Here is a 15,523-nt window from a genome sequence, read left to right as displayed (position 1 = left end):
AAAGTAACTTAATGACTTTGAAATCTCAGTCTAGGCATATAGCAAATCAGTCCACAGTGAGCTACAAGTTAGTTTTTGCAACACATCTTGGAAGAACAGGGAAAAGTAGGGAAAATTACACTTCGAATAAGATTTGATTTCTTAAGAGTACTGAATGCTTTCATTTAGATGAGGTTTAAGAAGAATACAGCACAGGAGGAAGTGAAGGATGTTATTATACCTGACCTTGGAATATAGGGGGAATTTGGCTTGACTGACTGTTATTAGAATTTGTTATTTGGGCAGCATATTGGGGTTAGTGATCCTATTTATAAAAGGTAGCATGGGATCATAGCTGATACGGACCTTTTGAATTGATATGGACTAGCTGATCCAAAAGAGAGCATAAACAGAGGCTTAGAGCTCCCTGAAATCATTGTGAGAGAGTAGATGAATACCTCAGGGGGTAATCATTTGTTATTCCTATGACATTTATCATTCCAGTATTGACACATCTTACTCACGGTTAGTTTGGGTGTATTTCCTATCCTGATGGAAGGATGAAGTGTCATTTTAAGATGCTAGAGCAACAGTTTCCCAGTGGTATGAAGGTATGTAGATGAATACAGTTATACATGGCAGAGAGAGCAGATGCAACGAGACACAGGTATTCTGCTGATGCTGAACAGCCCTTCTAAGAAGCCAAATATACTTTATTAGGTAACTTGCTTCCCTGCAGGGACAAAAGCAATAAGTGTGTAGTCCTTCGATTTTTCTTGATATCTCTTTTGCCTGTAACATTCAATAGTGATAACAACCTGCTTGCACACAGATACAGCGACCAAAATATAACTATTTTGCAATGCTGTTCACAAAGTAATGAAAATAAGTCATTATTGGGATAATAAGCCAATTTTTAAGTAAGCCAACGCACACCGTAACACTTGACCCCTTTTAATACTCCTAAGTGGATAACCAAATGCCATCTGTGTTGCCCAGGCTACCTATAAAAACTAGACAAGAAGATTCATATAACTGAATCCACGGTTCAGAAACCCTAACTAAAGGGTTAAACCTAGAAGTTAAAGGTCTAGGGAAAAGAGTTTGCTTAAGCAGATGGGGAGGAGAATATTTTCCATTGAAAACACTTCATTACATCTTATGTATGCAGGAGAAAAATTCAGCCATGTAAATACCAATCCCATGAACTACTATATAGAGGACATACAGATAAAAGTTGTGCCACCATGAGTCACAAATTAGGTATTATAAACAAAATAAGACAACTTTTCAATTTTTAAAGTGCTCTTTTATGCTGAATTCTTGCAAAAATGATTCATTCAAAAACATTGATTTGCCAATTCTAAGGACAAGAGAGCTGGGCTTTTCTACTTTTTTTTCCTTATTTCTTCATTTCAGAAACTACTCTGGCAAATTCCATGAGTAGTAATATAGCAATACATATTAACATAGCAATAGAATTTATTTTAAAGATGGAGCAATCTAATTAGATTCCTTCAGAATTGGTTTTCAGGTAATTTAATCTTTAACAAAAAGTTAAGACTGTTGTATAAGAAAAACCCTATTCCTAAACTTGCTATCAGTACCAACAGACTTTCAAGTCATAACAACTTTGGATTCATTCTCTGTTTTGGCAAGCCGTACATGTTTTCTGATGTTATTCATAACCTCAAGAAACAGTGAATTCCATGTCCCACAGTGTCAGTAACTAGTCTGTAAGGCGTACACAAGTGTAGATGAGAAAAATCAGTGATTTCTACAAAGCAACACACACACTGCAGAACAAATCACAGGATGGAAAAGTAAAATGATAAAATAAAGAAATGTTCAAGTGTTTAGTAACAGGGGAAGGAAAACACAAACTGCTCTTAAAACTGTATTGTATCCAACACACAGTCAATGGTTGAAGCATTTGTAATGTTTCCCTTTAAGTGTGCACTTGTTTCCCTTCTAAAAGCATACAACAGTTTTCATACTAAACAAGCCTGGAGGAGAGATTTTTCAAGAAAATGGTGGGGGTTTCCCCATTATAATAGAAGCAGGAATTAATAATTTTTCATGTCACATCATTGATTTCTATAGAAGCCAGTCAAAATGCTGCCATGTGAAGTTTCACAGCTCCATTGATTTCTCACTTGGTTAGTAATTGCTGATGAAGTCTCTCATACAACTACTTACACTGCCACACTTCCAAGCTGTACTTTTGCTTGTATCTCAAACTCTTCAAATTATTTCCTTCTGACTTGGCAAACAAGAAAGCTTTCACTCAGCCCACATGCAGGCTAACTACAAATGACCCCACGCAGCGGCCTGGCCAGCCCCCCACCTCAGAACAATGTGAGTGAAAACTATCATAAGGCAATTCCTTTGGAACAATTCTGAGCATGCTATAAATAAGCTTCTGTTGCCCAGAAACTCCTCCCCATCTTCTGGGACCTACGTATCCCTTCAGGTAAATCCACCTACAGGAGCTGTAGGGATCTTGCCCCAGTTCACTGCTATGAGAGTTCCAGCACACCTTCCGGACATGCCGCAGCTTCCAATGCACAGGCAGCCTAATGGCACCTCGAGCTGGCACTGCATGTTGTTTCTCTGCTAAAGCTCCTTGAATATCAACCTGTTGCCCTTCTCATCATGTTTCTATGCTTTAAAAAGGTAAGGTAAAGGAACAACTACATTTCTTTAGTAACAGAAATAACTCTCTTCAAAAGACACGGCGGGTGCTCACACGTGTTCTTAAGGAAAGGGAATGCTGTTCACAAAATTATGTACAAATACCTAACAAACTCTCTACCTTTCATAAAGGCTATTCATTTTATTTCCCTTTTTAAAGCAATATGGATTATGTAAGATTTTTCCCCTTCTACATAGCTAAAGAGCCTTTGCAATTAATGATGCCTACATGAATAATTTACTTATTCTTTTGCCATCTCTGCATTATACAGAAGCCTGTCTGCTAAAGTCATGAGGAAAAAAAGTCTTTCCAGCTATGCTGCTTTTGTGGTTTATAGAAAAATGGCAAATCCTTCTTTTCTCAAAGAGCTTAGATGGCCTTTTGAAATATTGATCCTGTATATAATAATATATGACTACATTTCACATTTAGCCATTCTTAGCCCCAGGTACTTGATAGCTGGTTTAAGGAGAGTAAAAACTGTTTCAAATTCCCAAGCCGCAGAGCAGCTGTTCGAAAATTATTTTTTCCCAACTAAAACCTACACTGAAGTAGAAATAATGCTATCCAAATTCTGTGCACTACATAACACATTTGCACATTTAATTTATAAAGAAGGTTAATTACATTGCTCTGCTAGCACGACCCGCTTCCATGCTGCAGCCAGAAAGCATTAATGATTTTAAAGAATGCATCAAGAGAGTGGATTTTTTGCCTCTAGAGCTGCTTCTAAGTCTTCTGCGCTCAGCCAAGCAGCAAGAGATGTACACGTATCTGCTGTGATTACATACAGAATCCCAAGAAGTTTGAACCTGAAGGAATGTCAAACAAAGCTCAATAATAAATGAATACTTGATGCCAAAATCCAAACAAAACAATCAACATCATTTCTATATAAACCTAAAGTTAAGCGTATTTCTGGAAAACTGTAACTGCATCCTCTGTCTTTTACCATTTACAGCTAGTAAGTTCTTGCAGCATTCAGGCCACTTATTTGCTAATAATTACAATTTGAAACAGCAGGATAGATGATTTTTAATAGAGAGAATTAATGGAAAGTAATACAAGGATATCCACTGTTTGTAAGATGCAGCACAGTCATAAATGTATCTGACTTGGCAATATTGTTACCCCTATCCAATTATCATCACCTGCTGTGTCCTGCAATCATGTGATAAATGTGAGAGACAAAAGAAAAATTCCAGCTGAAATTAGTGGGACTACTGACCAATTAGAGAATCATTGTTTTAGAGCTCTTAGGCAGAGGGAAAGATGCAACTAGTAGATTTTATTCTTCCTTTACCATACAGACAGTGATCACCCCCAGCATACATGTAAGGTGCCTGCATGGATTCCAGAAATGATACAGATCTGTCACAGACAACAAGGTGAAAGAAACAGGGGGTGAAGAACGTTTAGTCAGACTTCTGGTTCTTAGCATACTTACATCTCACTTCTGATAGACTCCCCACAGTCAAAGACTGTTCCTGAATTGGACGACTGATTACAAAACAGCCATTATATTATGAAAGCTTCAGTGCTGACTTTCTTCTCATTTAGTGTGAGAAGGAAAAGATACAAATTGCTACAAACCTTTTTGGTCACATCTACAGAGTTCAGCAGAAAGAGGATACAAAGCACTTTTTTATTCTCCTGCCCCTTGTGTAGTAACAGGAAGCACATGGTGTGGTTCTCATGGCTGCATCAGGGGCAGATCCATGGGAATCAGCAAAATGAACCCATACTTGGTGGGAAAACACATTAAATCGCTTGCTCAGATTTGAGAGACACATGTAGCCTGAGTGGGGTCTTTTCAAGATCAACACTTTAATAAAATTCCCTGAATTGTGAGGATTAACACCATAGATTAATGGCAATACACTTGGCATTTACAGTGCTTTTGAAATAGCCTCCTAAACCACTAACATACAGCGATGAAGCAAGCCAGCTTGCTCAAGAAAAGTCTCATCAATGAATTTTTTTTTAAAAAAAAAACAACCCTCATTGATTTAAATCTTTCCAACTGAAGTCATTCTTTACAGATATGTAGCTATTTATTAATAGATGATCTAACACTATGATTGATTAATGCTAACAGAATACTGAGCAACAGATACATAGCAACAGGAGTGAGAACTGCAATGCCTGATCAAATTGGATGAGTTTTATACTGCATTCTGTCATGCAGTTAGTTATTTGAAATTGAAAAGTGGTGTCTGCTACAGAACAGCAGGATGTCTGATACAGGAAAAAATAAACAGTTCAAGAAAATGTTTAAAATAACCTCCAAAAACATAAGTATTGGATAGTCCATGTGAATCAAAACAGAAAACTTGCAGTTTATTCATGCCTTTCATCCAGGCATAGGGTTAGAATTCCTCAAAGCAACAGTAAACCAGCCCATAAGGACATGTGAGTTGATCTCTTAAATGTGTGCTCACACAAACAACAATAGTTTAAAGCATATTTTATTTTTCAATGTGCAGCCCATCCCGTTTCCTCCCCCCTCCTCCGACCCCAATAAACATCTTCGTATGGAACATTCCAAGTCAATAAATCCTTTCTCTCAAGTTAGAAATCCCTTTCCTATTAAGAAAAAGTGCCTAATGACTCGAGTGAAAAAACCATAACACTTGGAAGAGAAACATCATTACATGAAACACACCATTGCAGAGAAGCCACAAGCCCTCTCCTTTAACCCAAAGCCCCATGAAAAGTCCTACATGTTTTAGGGACATGGTTTTAAAGCATTCCTCCATAAAGCATCTGGGGCACACTTTGCTAACTTCCTTCCTAGAGGCATGAACAAAGCACACCATGAGTACTAGAAAAGTAGATGGGAACACTTAACACTCCTTTCCCACCACAAAAAGCTTTTTCTTGCAGACTTTCCCCCATGCAGATGGATTCCTTACCCGTTATTGAAGGGTCTTTTATTCCTAATGCACAACATCATTATCAAGACAACAGTGGTATTTCTTTCATTCCACAGGCCTTGTCTGCATTGTCTCAAGGACCACAATGAAGGCTAACAGCCACAGAAATAATTACTGTGTTTAAGTACACACTACTATGCTAATTAAAATGCTCCTTTATTTGGATTTCCAAATTCACATCAAAATCACAAAGAGATCATAATGCCAAGGCCAGGCCCTAGTTTACTGAAGATTTATTATTTTAAAAAAAACCCCAAACCTAACAAAAATCAGTGAATTCGTATTTTCTTACATCTACATCTTTCTTTTTACACCTACCCTACTTTCCTGCAATATTACTCTTCTGTGGGTGTGAGATATTATCTAATTATAATGGAAAGTAAAGAAAAGAAAAAGCAAACAAGCAGACTTGAGGATTGTCATATAGATACAAACAAGGAATTTCATCCAGATCAGTACTGGGGAGTGTGATTACATGATGGAGATGTACCTTTTAATCTTAAAATCTATTAACTGTAACTACTATGAATTAGGCTTCAGACTTTATTAAAAAAAAGTCAATTCTTCATTCTTACAGCCCTGTATTGAAACATTTTCTGTTAGTGTACTGTAAGTATTAAGATTTCTCTGTTTTATACTTGTATGGTCTATCTTCATTACCTGTAAAAGGCAACATTTCTGGAAACAAAAAAATTTTCATTGTGTCTACAAAAATAAACAAAATTTTCAATCAAGGCAACACTGGTTTGAACATATACAAGAAGGATTCTAAGGTAATTCTCAAAATTGATTTTTACTGTAGGCTCTAAATTGTTTAAAACCCTGATGCCTAGGGAAATTAAGATTACATTGACACAGATTTCTGTGCTGCTCCTAGAAGTTTGAATATTTATACTGCTATTAGTTTAGAAATACGCTGGGTCCCCTCCTTGATTAAATGGTCATTCTGACTGTTTTACAGCTATTCAGAGAGGGTTCACATCATCTGCGCTCTCCTTCTCCAATATAAGACTATTAGGCTGTTATGGATTTGATGCTGGAAGATTTAAGAAGTATATTTAAACAATTTCTGACATCTCAACCTGCACAAACTTTGATGGAAACATAATTAGACCACCTTTGAAATACGAAAGAATTGTATAAAAATGGTTGAAAACACTGGCTGCAATGAAACGTTAGAAAAATACACTGAATCACCTAAGGAGTAAACTTCTCCCTGCCACCACACACTTGCAGACTTTTAATACTTAATAAAGATATCCTTTATGGCAACAACTTACATTCAGTTCTCCTGTAGACATTAAATGGTCAAAGAGAAAACCAGGAAAGATTCTAGAAGTCTTATTGCAATCACTATTTTCTTAGAGATAGTTTGGGATTTCTAAGGGGAGAAAAGGGTTACAATTATGAAGATAGCCACCTAACATCTTTATCTTGTTGAGAACAATTTCCTTTTTAAAAACACTAAAGGATATTTCTTTGCATATCCATGTATCCAAACTAAGCTAAATTGCTGCTTTAGCAGGCATAGAGGGTTCAGTGCGCTGCCTAAATGGTGAGAAATCATTACTATCAGGAGCTACAGACGAGAATTGTTTTCAGAACTGAGGCTTAAGCAGCCTAAGCACTCGCAATGTTTCCAGAGGGTGCCACTGGGCTCAGATCTCCTGAGGGCAGGCGAGGTGGATCTCCCTCAGCTGGGTTCCCCAGATGCCGCACAGGACCACAGCTTCTCTGGGGTCCCCCTGCAGCAGAGGATGAGCTGTGAGGCAGCCCAGGAGCACTCCTCTTGGATGCTGGTCATCACCGGCTCCTGGTCACCCCTCCAACTAATTTGTGGTCAACCTTGGCTGCAATCTGGCAGCACTGTTAGCAGTTGGGTAATCTCTATTCCAGGTACACACGGAAGACACACACAGACAACTCCTGCTTTCTCACAGTAGTGACTTCACCAGCTCTCAAAGGCAGGATCAAATGAAGGAACGTCACCAGGATTTGAAGCTCCTTAATTTTTCCTGTTCAGGTCACCATCAGCATGTGTCACCATCACTAGCAACTCCAGTGCCTAAGCCAAAAGCCTATCATCAACTCACGTCCTCAACTCCTGACTGAGTACCTGCAATCTGTGTTTAACCAGCTCTTTGTTTAAGCATTCACATTAAAGCACTATTTTCATGAAGCTGCACCACAAATTTTCATTTAAAATATACAACATCAGTCAATCAAGTCCAAAGAATGCCACTAGATAGAGTAAGAGAGTATAGAGGTTTGAAATCAAGGTCTCATGCCTGTGCTTTTCAACAAACAAAAAAACCCAGAAACACTTACTGCTTTGTATGCCTTCCTATGTTTGGCTTTTCTTTCCCCACATTTGCACAAGCTTTGAATAGATATTGCTATTGAGTGTATGCAAAAATTAAAAATGCTCTGTGAACAGACAGTTTTATCATTTCTATTTATGGAAAACAGATAATGTATACAGAAAATTCAATTAATGTTATATGTGTTTCCTTAATTAAATTTCTCTAATTGCATTTTAAAGTTTGAACTATGCATTACTGTAGATGTTAGTACCGGGAAATGTTAGACTTCTCACTCATCAAAACATACATGAATGATTATGAACCAGAATTCTCTTATTAATTTCAACAGAAACTTAAATTTACTCTTTGGCAAATACCTTGCATGTTAAAATGTATAAATAACTCTCCTTATCTTGGTAAGCATAACTGGAGATGCAGTTGACTGCATTTGCAGCAGTCGGAATTACATCTTCAGAGTGCTATGCATGGTTTGTTTAGTTAATTGATTTTACGCATTCTTACTGATTTATGCTTATCAAATTCACAGAATGCAAATGCTGACCAGCACTTCCACACACTGTGCTTGGAATTCACACAAGTTTTTTGACTGGAAGAAAAGGCTGAGTATCACCGATTACACTTCAGAATATTAAAACATATTTCCAGTCACACACGTGATCCCTGATCATATAATTGCAGTTTTCTTCTTGAACATTTGAACATACTATGTCAGTGGTCTGGAAATTATAATTTGATTTCTTAAAATTAGTTATGCATTCAAGTCCCTGAAATGTTTCCACATAAAACTGGGCATAAAAGGAAATAAAAAAAACTCTCTTTAAATATAACATTTACTTTTATTTCAGTCATGTTTAATTCTCCTGTTACAAGAGCATCAAGTGAAATTTCTTATTCCCTTACTCTCCCTATTCTCTTATTCTCCTGGACATAGAGATGGGAAGCCTTAAATAACGTTTGTTGGTGGATTAGGCTGCCTCAGTTCTCATTGAAATAGATGGGGAGTCCTCACAATTTTTTTTCCTTCTAATTCAGCTGCAGGATTAGCAATTTTGAGCAGAGAAACAATATCAAACAGATGGAGGCCATTAGTACCTAGATCTTGTACAGCTACTATCTAAAAGTGTCTCTGTCTCTTCCCAACATGAATTGTGAGCCCACACCTCCTGGATTCTCCTTTCAGTAAATACCATTGCAAATACCAGTTCGTGTGGAAGAGAGACTGATGGGTCCAGAAGATCCAGGGGGGGGGGGGGGGAAGAAGGTGGTGTGGGGGGCGGAATTAATTCCACCCTACACACACCCCTACTGATAAACATGTAGAGTGAATTGAAATTTAATTTGTTAGTGAATAACAAATACACAGTAAGAGACATCCTGCCACGAAGCCGAGAGAAGTAGAAAATACACTGGTAACAGTGCAACAGAACACAGATTTAACTAAGAGATTTCTTCAAATATTTTTTAAAAAATAGTTCTTTTGCATTATTAAACAGAAAGAATGTATCTCTTCTTATTCTTTTAAATCTTTTATTTTATTAAGAAATATTTTATTTCTACTACGTGGCTCAGTGAATGCATCTCCTGCTAGGAGAAGCTGATTCACCATCTGTTTATTGGAAAATCCGTGACACAGACTGCATAGCAGGGATCCGAGTCTTATTTACATTTCTAGATGGGAGATACTCTCTCTGAAAGATAATTTTATTTCCATTTTATTTCCTATTTTATTTCTAAAATGCTCCAGCAAACCAAAAGCTGGTTTGCTTCAGCTTTAGATCTATGTTAACACATGACAGTGCCTTAAGTATGCAAAGTGATATCTGAACACGTCGCCTAAAGTGCAGGGCAGGACAATAAAGACAGGCTATAATTTATGACTCAGGAGAACAATCTGAAAAAACTGATTTCTGTTTGCAGTTATAGATGACAGCCTGTGCTCAGGCTGGACCTGTACAAAGCAACCATTGCTCCTGCACAAACAAAACATTTTTCACCTTTGACCACAAAGTTGTGGTCTGAAAGCCGACCTCAGCAGGAAGTTAAGCAAGATGCCCCTTATATCTTTCTAGGTTTATTTTCTAATGTGAAAAGCCCAGTCATAATTCTTCAGGCAAATTACTCTTGGCCACTTTAGGTACACAAGGGATTAAGTAAAATAGAGCTATTTCCTTCTTGTTCTGAAAGTGAGAAAAAAAGGCTTTGGGGATCTGAGGGGAAGGAACATGAGGAAGCCAAGAACTGTGTGCATTTGATTTCTTTCGCATTTCATTTCTTAAAGTGGAAGACCAAAAAATATAAGGGTGTTATTCTCTAAAGGCTGAACTCAAACACAAGCCAAGTTGCATATGATTTGTACAGTGGAAATCTGTTTCGGGGAGATTGCAAGGATTCCCCATTTATGCAGACAGTGCAGAGCAGGCAGACTGAAGCCCGTGGCTCTTTTGTGCAAGAGATGCCTGGTATTGCCGTATCAGAGCGTGGCAGAATTTCTACACAGTGTGAAGTAAGGGTAAGTTACACAAAGGCAACCTGACACTACACATTTTCCACATAATGAGGGTACACTTAATATTCCTGGTATTTTGATGTGGGAAATAAGGCTTATTTCTAGAGTCTAATTCTTAGCATCTTGAGCTGGTGCTGTCACGGGAGACAAGCAAGAAGGCTTTTAATTTGTGCATTTTGGCAGTGCTTGTGGATGGAATACTACCATTAGGCTTCTGTTTTGGAAAACATAACCACCCCAACACCCTTTTAAGATCTAGGGATAAAAATATATTTATTGGAAGAATTTGAAATGGAAAACGGACAGAAAAACATCCTATTGATCTAAACTACTGAGTAAATACTACCAATGAACAAAGTCTTAACTCCTCATTTCTTAATTTTATTAACCCGTTTAGTGATGAGAAGTTCATCTACATAAAACAAGAAAACCGAGAAAAAACCTGGACTCTCAAACTGGCGGATGAAGTTGCTAAGCCACTACCCCACTACCCATCATATTTCAGAAGTTATACACTGAAAAGGGGGAACATAGTCCCCATTTTTAGTAAGGGACAAAAGCGAACTTAAAATTAAATCTTAATGATAATTCAATACAGATGCTTTTTAATAAAAACCCCACAAATTAATATGAAATGTTGATATTACTCTACCATATAAGTACCTTGATCTCTTACTGAAGCGTTTCAGATGCCCTGTTCATATCCTTCCAATTACCTTTTACATTTGAATGAATGCAATCGCTTATCCACTCTTATCAGCTTCCTTTGTTTTTTGATTGACAGACACATCAAGTAGCATGCAGGAGTATAAATCCACTGACTTCAGGGAAGGTGTGCTACCTTCTACCTGGTCAAGGTAGAGGCCACAGTGAATTCTGTGCAAATGTGACAAGCTACAGGCTTGATCTCAAAGTGGTCTTACCACAGTAGTAGTATTATTCTTCAAATGGTAAGGTGAGGTGTAAAGACAAAATGAAGTTTGCCTAGGACTAGCACATAAACAAGCGAATTAGATTGGGTTTTTTTCCAAAACAGACACCATTAGTTTCATACTTTTTAATGCTGTGCCGCAGAACATATATAGTTAACTTTGTGCTAGAACTATAAAACTCTTCAGGAATTCATATTAGCCCATTTTTTCTGCCAGAGCAAGGTGATAATGAAAGGGTTTCCACCAGTTTAAAAGCATTTTTCAATAGTCTAGAAAACAAAAGAACTGTCAGGTAAGAAAGTGCAACCAAAGAAGTCACAGTGTCATGTCTGGAGGTCACTCCTACCCAGCCTGGCCCTGGAGGACACACTTCAGTGAGGAAGTGGGCAGCAGGGGCCTTTAGGGTAATAGGAGTCAGTCAAAGGACATAGAAGAGAGCATCTCTCTTCTTCTACCTCCTGGGCATGTCACTCAGCTCTCATCTTTTGTTACAGCAGTTTGGCTACTTTACCAGGTTGGTACTAACACTTCATATGCTGTTGTTCTTTGCACCTCTCTACTCACAAAAAAGGGCTGTAAATATGCTGGGTCTTGGTGGCTTTCCTCATTGCTTGAAAAGTTCATTCTTAGCGCATACAATAAACTTGTGTTATAAATAATGTCATCAAATTTAATGTTATAATAAATGCTATAATAAACTCTCAGGTTATCAGTGACTGTTACCATGCTTTCCTCCTCCTCAAAACCTCTCTAAATCTGTCCTCAGAATCCATGTTTTCAATGACAGTCCTTATTCTTCCCCTGGATTCATTCCAAATGCTCAGGATAAAATGTGGTGCTCAAAATGTGCAATGAAGAGCCCTTACTTAGCAGAGATTAAAGTACAAAGCCTTTGTTTTGTTAGAGTGCAGAAAAATATTACTGATTAGCCTTCAAACTTCCTTAGTAATTTGGGGGCGGGGGAAGGGGTGTGTGGAATTGCTTGCCCTCAACCCTATGCCAGAATACTTAGCAAGTCAGAGCAATTCATTGTACACATATTAAAAAGACCCCAAAGGAAGTGTCTATATGCCTAAATAGAAGCACTGCTTCTAGTGATGGTTTACTAACGAGAGCCTACCAGGATCCCTTCATTACAGGTATGCAATGAATGAAAAAACAAATAGCTGAAAAAATTATGTTTGCAGCAGAACTAAGATTCAATCTTAATCCTTAAAATGCATTCTCAGAAAAATCTTCAAAGAAAGATTTTTGAAAATTTAAAGTTTTGAAAGATTAGCCCATCACTTAACCTTTACAGAGAACCAGTTGCAGTAGAGTATTGGAGGGGAGGGCTTGAGCTGTTAGGGATTTGGGGATTTTTATTTTTTTTTTTTTAACAAATTTGGGGTTTTCCTTTATTCTTTTTACCTGGCTACCTTTGAACTATCATGTTACATGTGTATGTGAGGTTTGAAAGTTTTAACATTACTTGTTTCTGCAGAAAAATGCCAATGTTTTGACTGAACCTCTCAAAAGTTAGCTCCAATTTTTCAGAGCATCAACAGCACCTGCTCTCAAGCCTGCAGACACAGTGTGTACAACCTAGGATGCTCTGCAGTGAGACAGAGCAACCAAATGGCTTATAATTATATCAGTTCTTTATGTTGCAAAATTAGCTAGCAAAAAGTAAGGTTTCAAAACCTCTCAGAGAGTAAAAGCTACTCTTCTTGCCCTATCTTGATAGATATAAATTGCTCTGCACTTTTATCCTTGGCTTTATCTTGTCATCTCACTTAGCTGGGCGACCAGGCTGTTGGGATCTCACCCTTGATTTAATGGGGTCTATACAGAGGAGCTCACCTTTGTGCCAGCTCTGAAGAGAAAGCATCACACAGAACCAGGGCTGTAGTTTCTTTTGACATCACACTTCCACTGTGCAGTCCTCCTAGGGGCTGCTACAGGCAGAGCCTGGTTGGGCCCAGGCATTTCTATTATTAGATCCCTGCTTTGCAACATCACAATTCCCACAAATTCATGTTCAGAAAAGCTACCTTCCCCTGCCTTTATCAGAAATAAATTATTCACTTAGAACAGATTATTTTATGCTATTATGGCAACAAATGCTTCCTATTATGAATTACTAATATTTATTTGAACCTTGTCTCATTCCCAATTTCAAGAGAGTACTCAGAGTGACAAACTAATGAGAACTGTCACAGGTCACTGTAATTAGAAACATTTTTCAAAGTGCTGTGTAAGGCAAGAGCAGCTATAATATCATTCATAATTCATTAAAACTTAAAACATTCAAGTGAATACAAAAATACTGTATGTGCAACTTTGCCTGAAAGACTGCATGCAAGAAGAGATATCAGAATGTTCTAGTTGTATGATAAAGCTTCTTTTTATTCAAATGACCTAATTTTTTGTCTTTCTTATGATGTGATTACTTTCATAGTACAAATTTCAAAGCTGTGATCAATTTGAATGAAAAATTACTATGACTGGATGTTCCAATTCAATGTTTCTACAAGATAATAAAATGAAGGTAACAGAGGTTTAGCACATTATATGAGTGTGAAGACTCAGAATAGCTGAAAAATGTGGGGGCTTTCAGGAATAACATTATGCCTCAATTTCATGCCTGCAATGCAGTTGATTAAATATCATTACTTATTTTAAATAATTTAATTTCTAAAAACTCTCAAGTAGACTCTTAAAGACAGCTGCTGATCTAGTAGCTTTACAAATAAGTAGCTGCTATCATTTTATTTCATATCAAAATGGCTTTTTAATTATTGGCTCTCCATAATTTTTCATGTTTGTTTTGTTTAAGTGGCAGAGTTCTTTGTACTCAAGCCACTTAGGCTCACTCATTTGGAAAAGCATGAAAGAAAATACACAATCCAAGAACTAAACTGCAACTACTAAATACAGCATGAAATGCAATATTGTTTTGATTCCCAGTGAACAGATACGTAAGCAACTAGAAAAATACACACTTGGATCTTCTGCCATGATCTAATAAATACAATGCAATTTGAAATTTGTTTACCTACAGCTGTCTGCAGTCAATTCCGCTAATGTTTTGTGCTTATTGACAGATCTTCTATATTACAAAATTCAGCACTGGTAGCACTTTGTTATGAGAACACAATAAAAATTGTTCTGGAATTTATTATTAGGGTTTTTTCTAATTACCTTTATAATCTCCTTCTTCAAAACAGTGGGGCCACACTACCCTATCAGTTTAGTAACTGGATAGCAGGTTACTCATTGCTCCCCAGATAAATTGCTGAATATTTTCTTCCAGTTTTTTAATTAGTAGGCCTACATGTATGCTGTGTAGTCTTAAATACAGACCATTAATTTTGAAACTTATCCTAATTATTGTCTAATTCATGCTACATTTCAATAAACAAAGCTTGGAATCTATTACAAACAGGGCTTAAAGGAAAATGGTTACTAATAAGAGGCATCCCCTACTTTATAGCTAGGACATGTCTAAGATGCTTGGCTAATATATCACAGAATCACAAGGTTGGGAAAAGACCTTTGAAGATCATCAAGTCCAACCATTCCCATCCTAAGCTAAACCATATCGCTAAGTACCTCATCTACCCTTTTTTTGAACACATCCAGGGAAGGTGACTCAACCACATCCCTTGGCAGGGATGCTTAGGTTTAAGCAAAAGTAACCAGACAGTTGGACCCTCCAGAGAAAGGCAAATTTCCTTGCAAAAAACTCTCAAATTAATTCTGTGATATTAAGACTTATTTTTCCCTCTCTTAGATATATCACCCTAAGCTGAAAGTAAAAGTGTTTCAGTGTTACATTGGTGAGATGTGCAGAACATTCACAGCAACGAATATCACAAGTGTGTAGTTAGAGGTTTCTAAGATGTGCAGTCAAAAGTGATGAGTAAGCTTCCCCAAAGCTTCCAAAACTGTAAATATTTTTATCATTAGACTATTTTTTTTTAAAAGAACATGAATTAAGATTTCATTCTCAGTTATCTTTATGCCTAAGATTATTTTACCTAGCATTTCTCTGCAACCATGAAGAGTTAGATATAATTATGGGTTCCTATGGAGAAGCTTTAAATGAGTAAATAAAAACTGCAAAGGCTGCAAATCAAATTGTGTCACTACGTGGCTGGAGTTGGCTT

This window comes from Gallinula chloropus (assembly GCF_964237585.1).
Source record: "Gallinula chloropus genome assembly, chromosome: 6".
NCBI classification, from domain to species: domain Eukaryota; kingdom Metazoa; phylum Chordata; class Aves; order Gruiformes; family Rallidae; genus Gallinula; species Gallinula chloropus.
The sequence above is the reverse complement of the archived record's forward strand: the minus strand, read 5'-3'. Positions refer to the sequence as shown.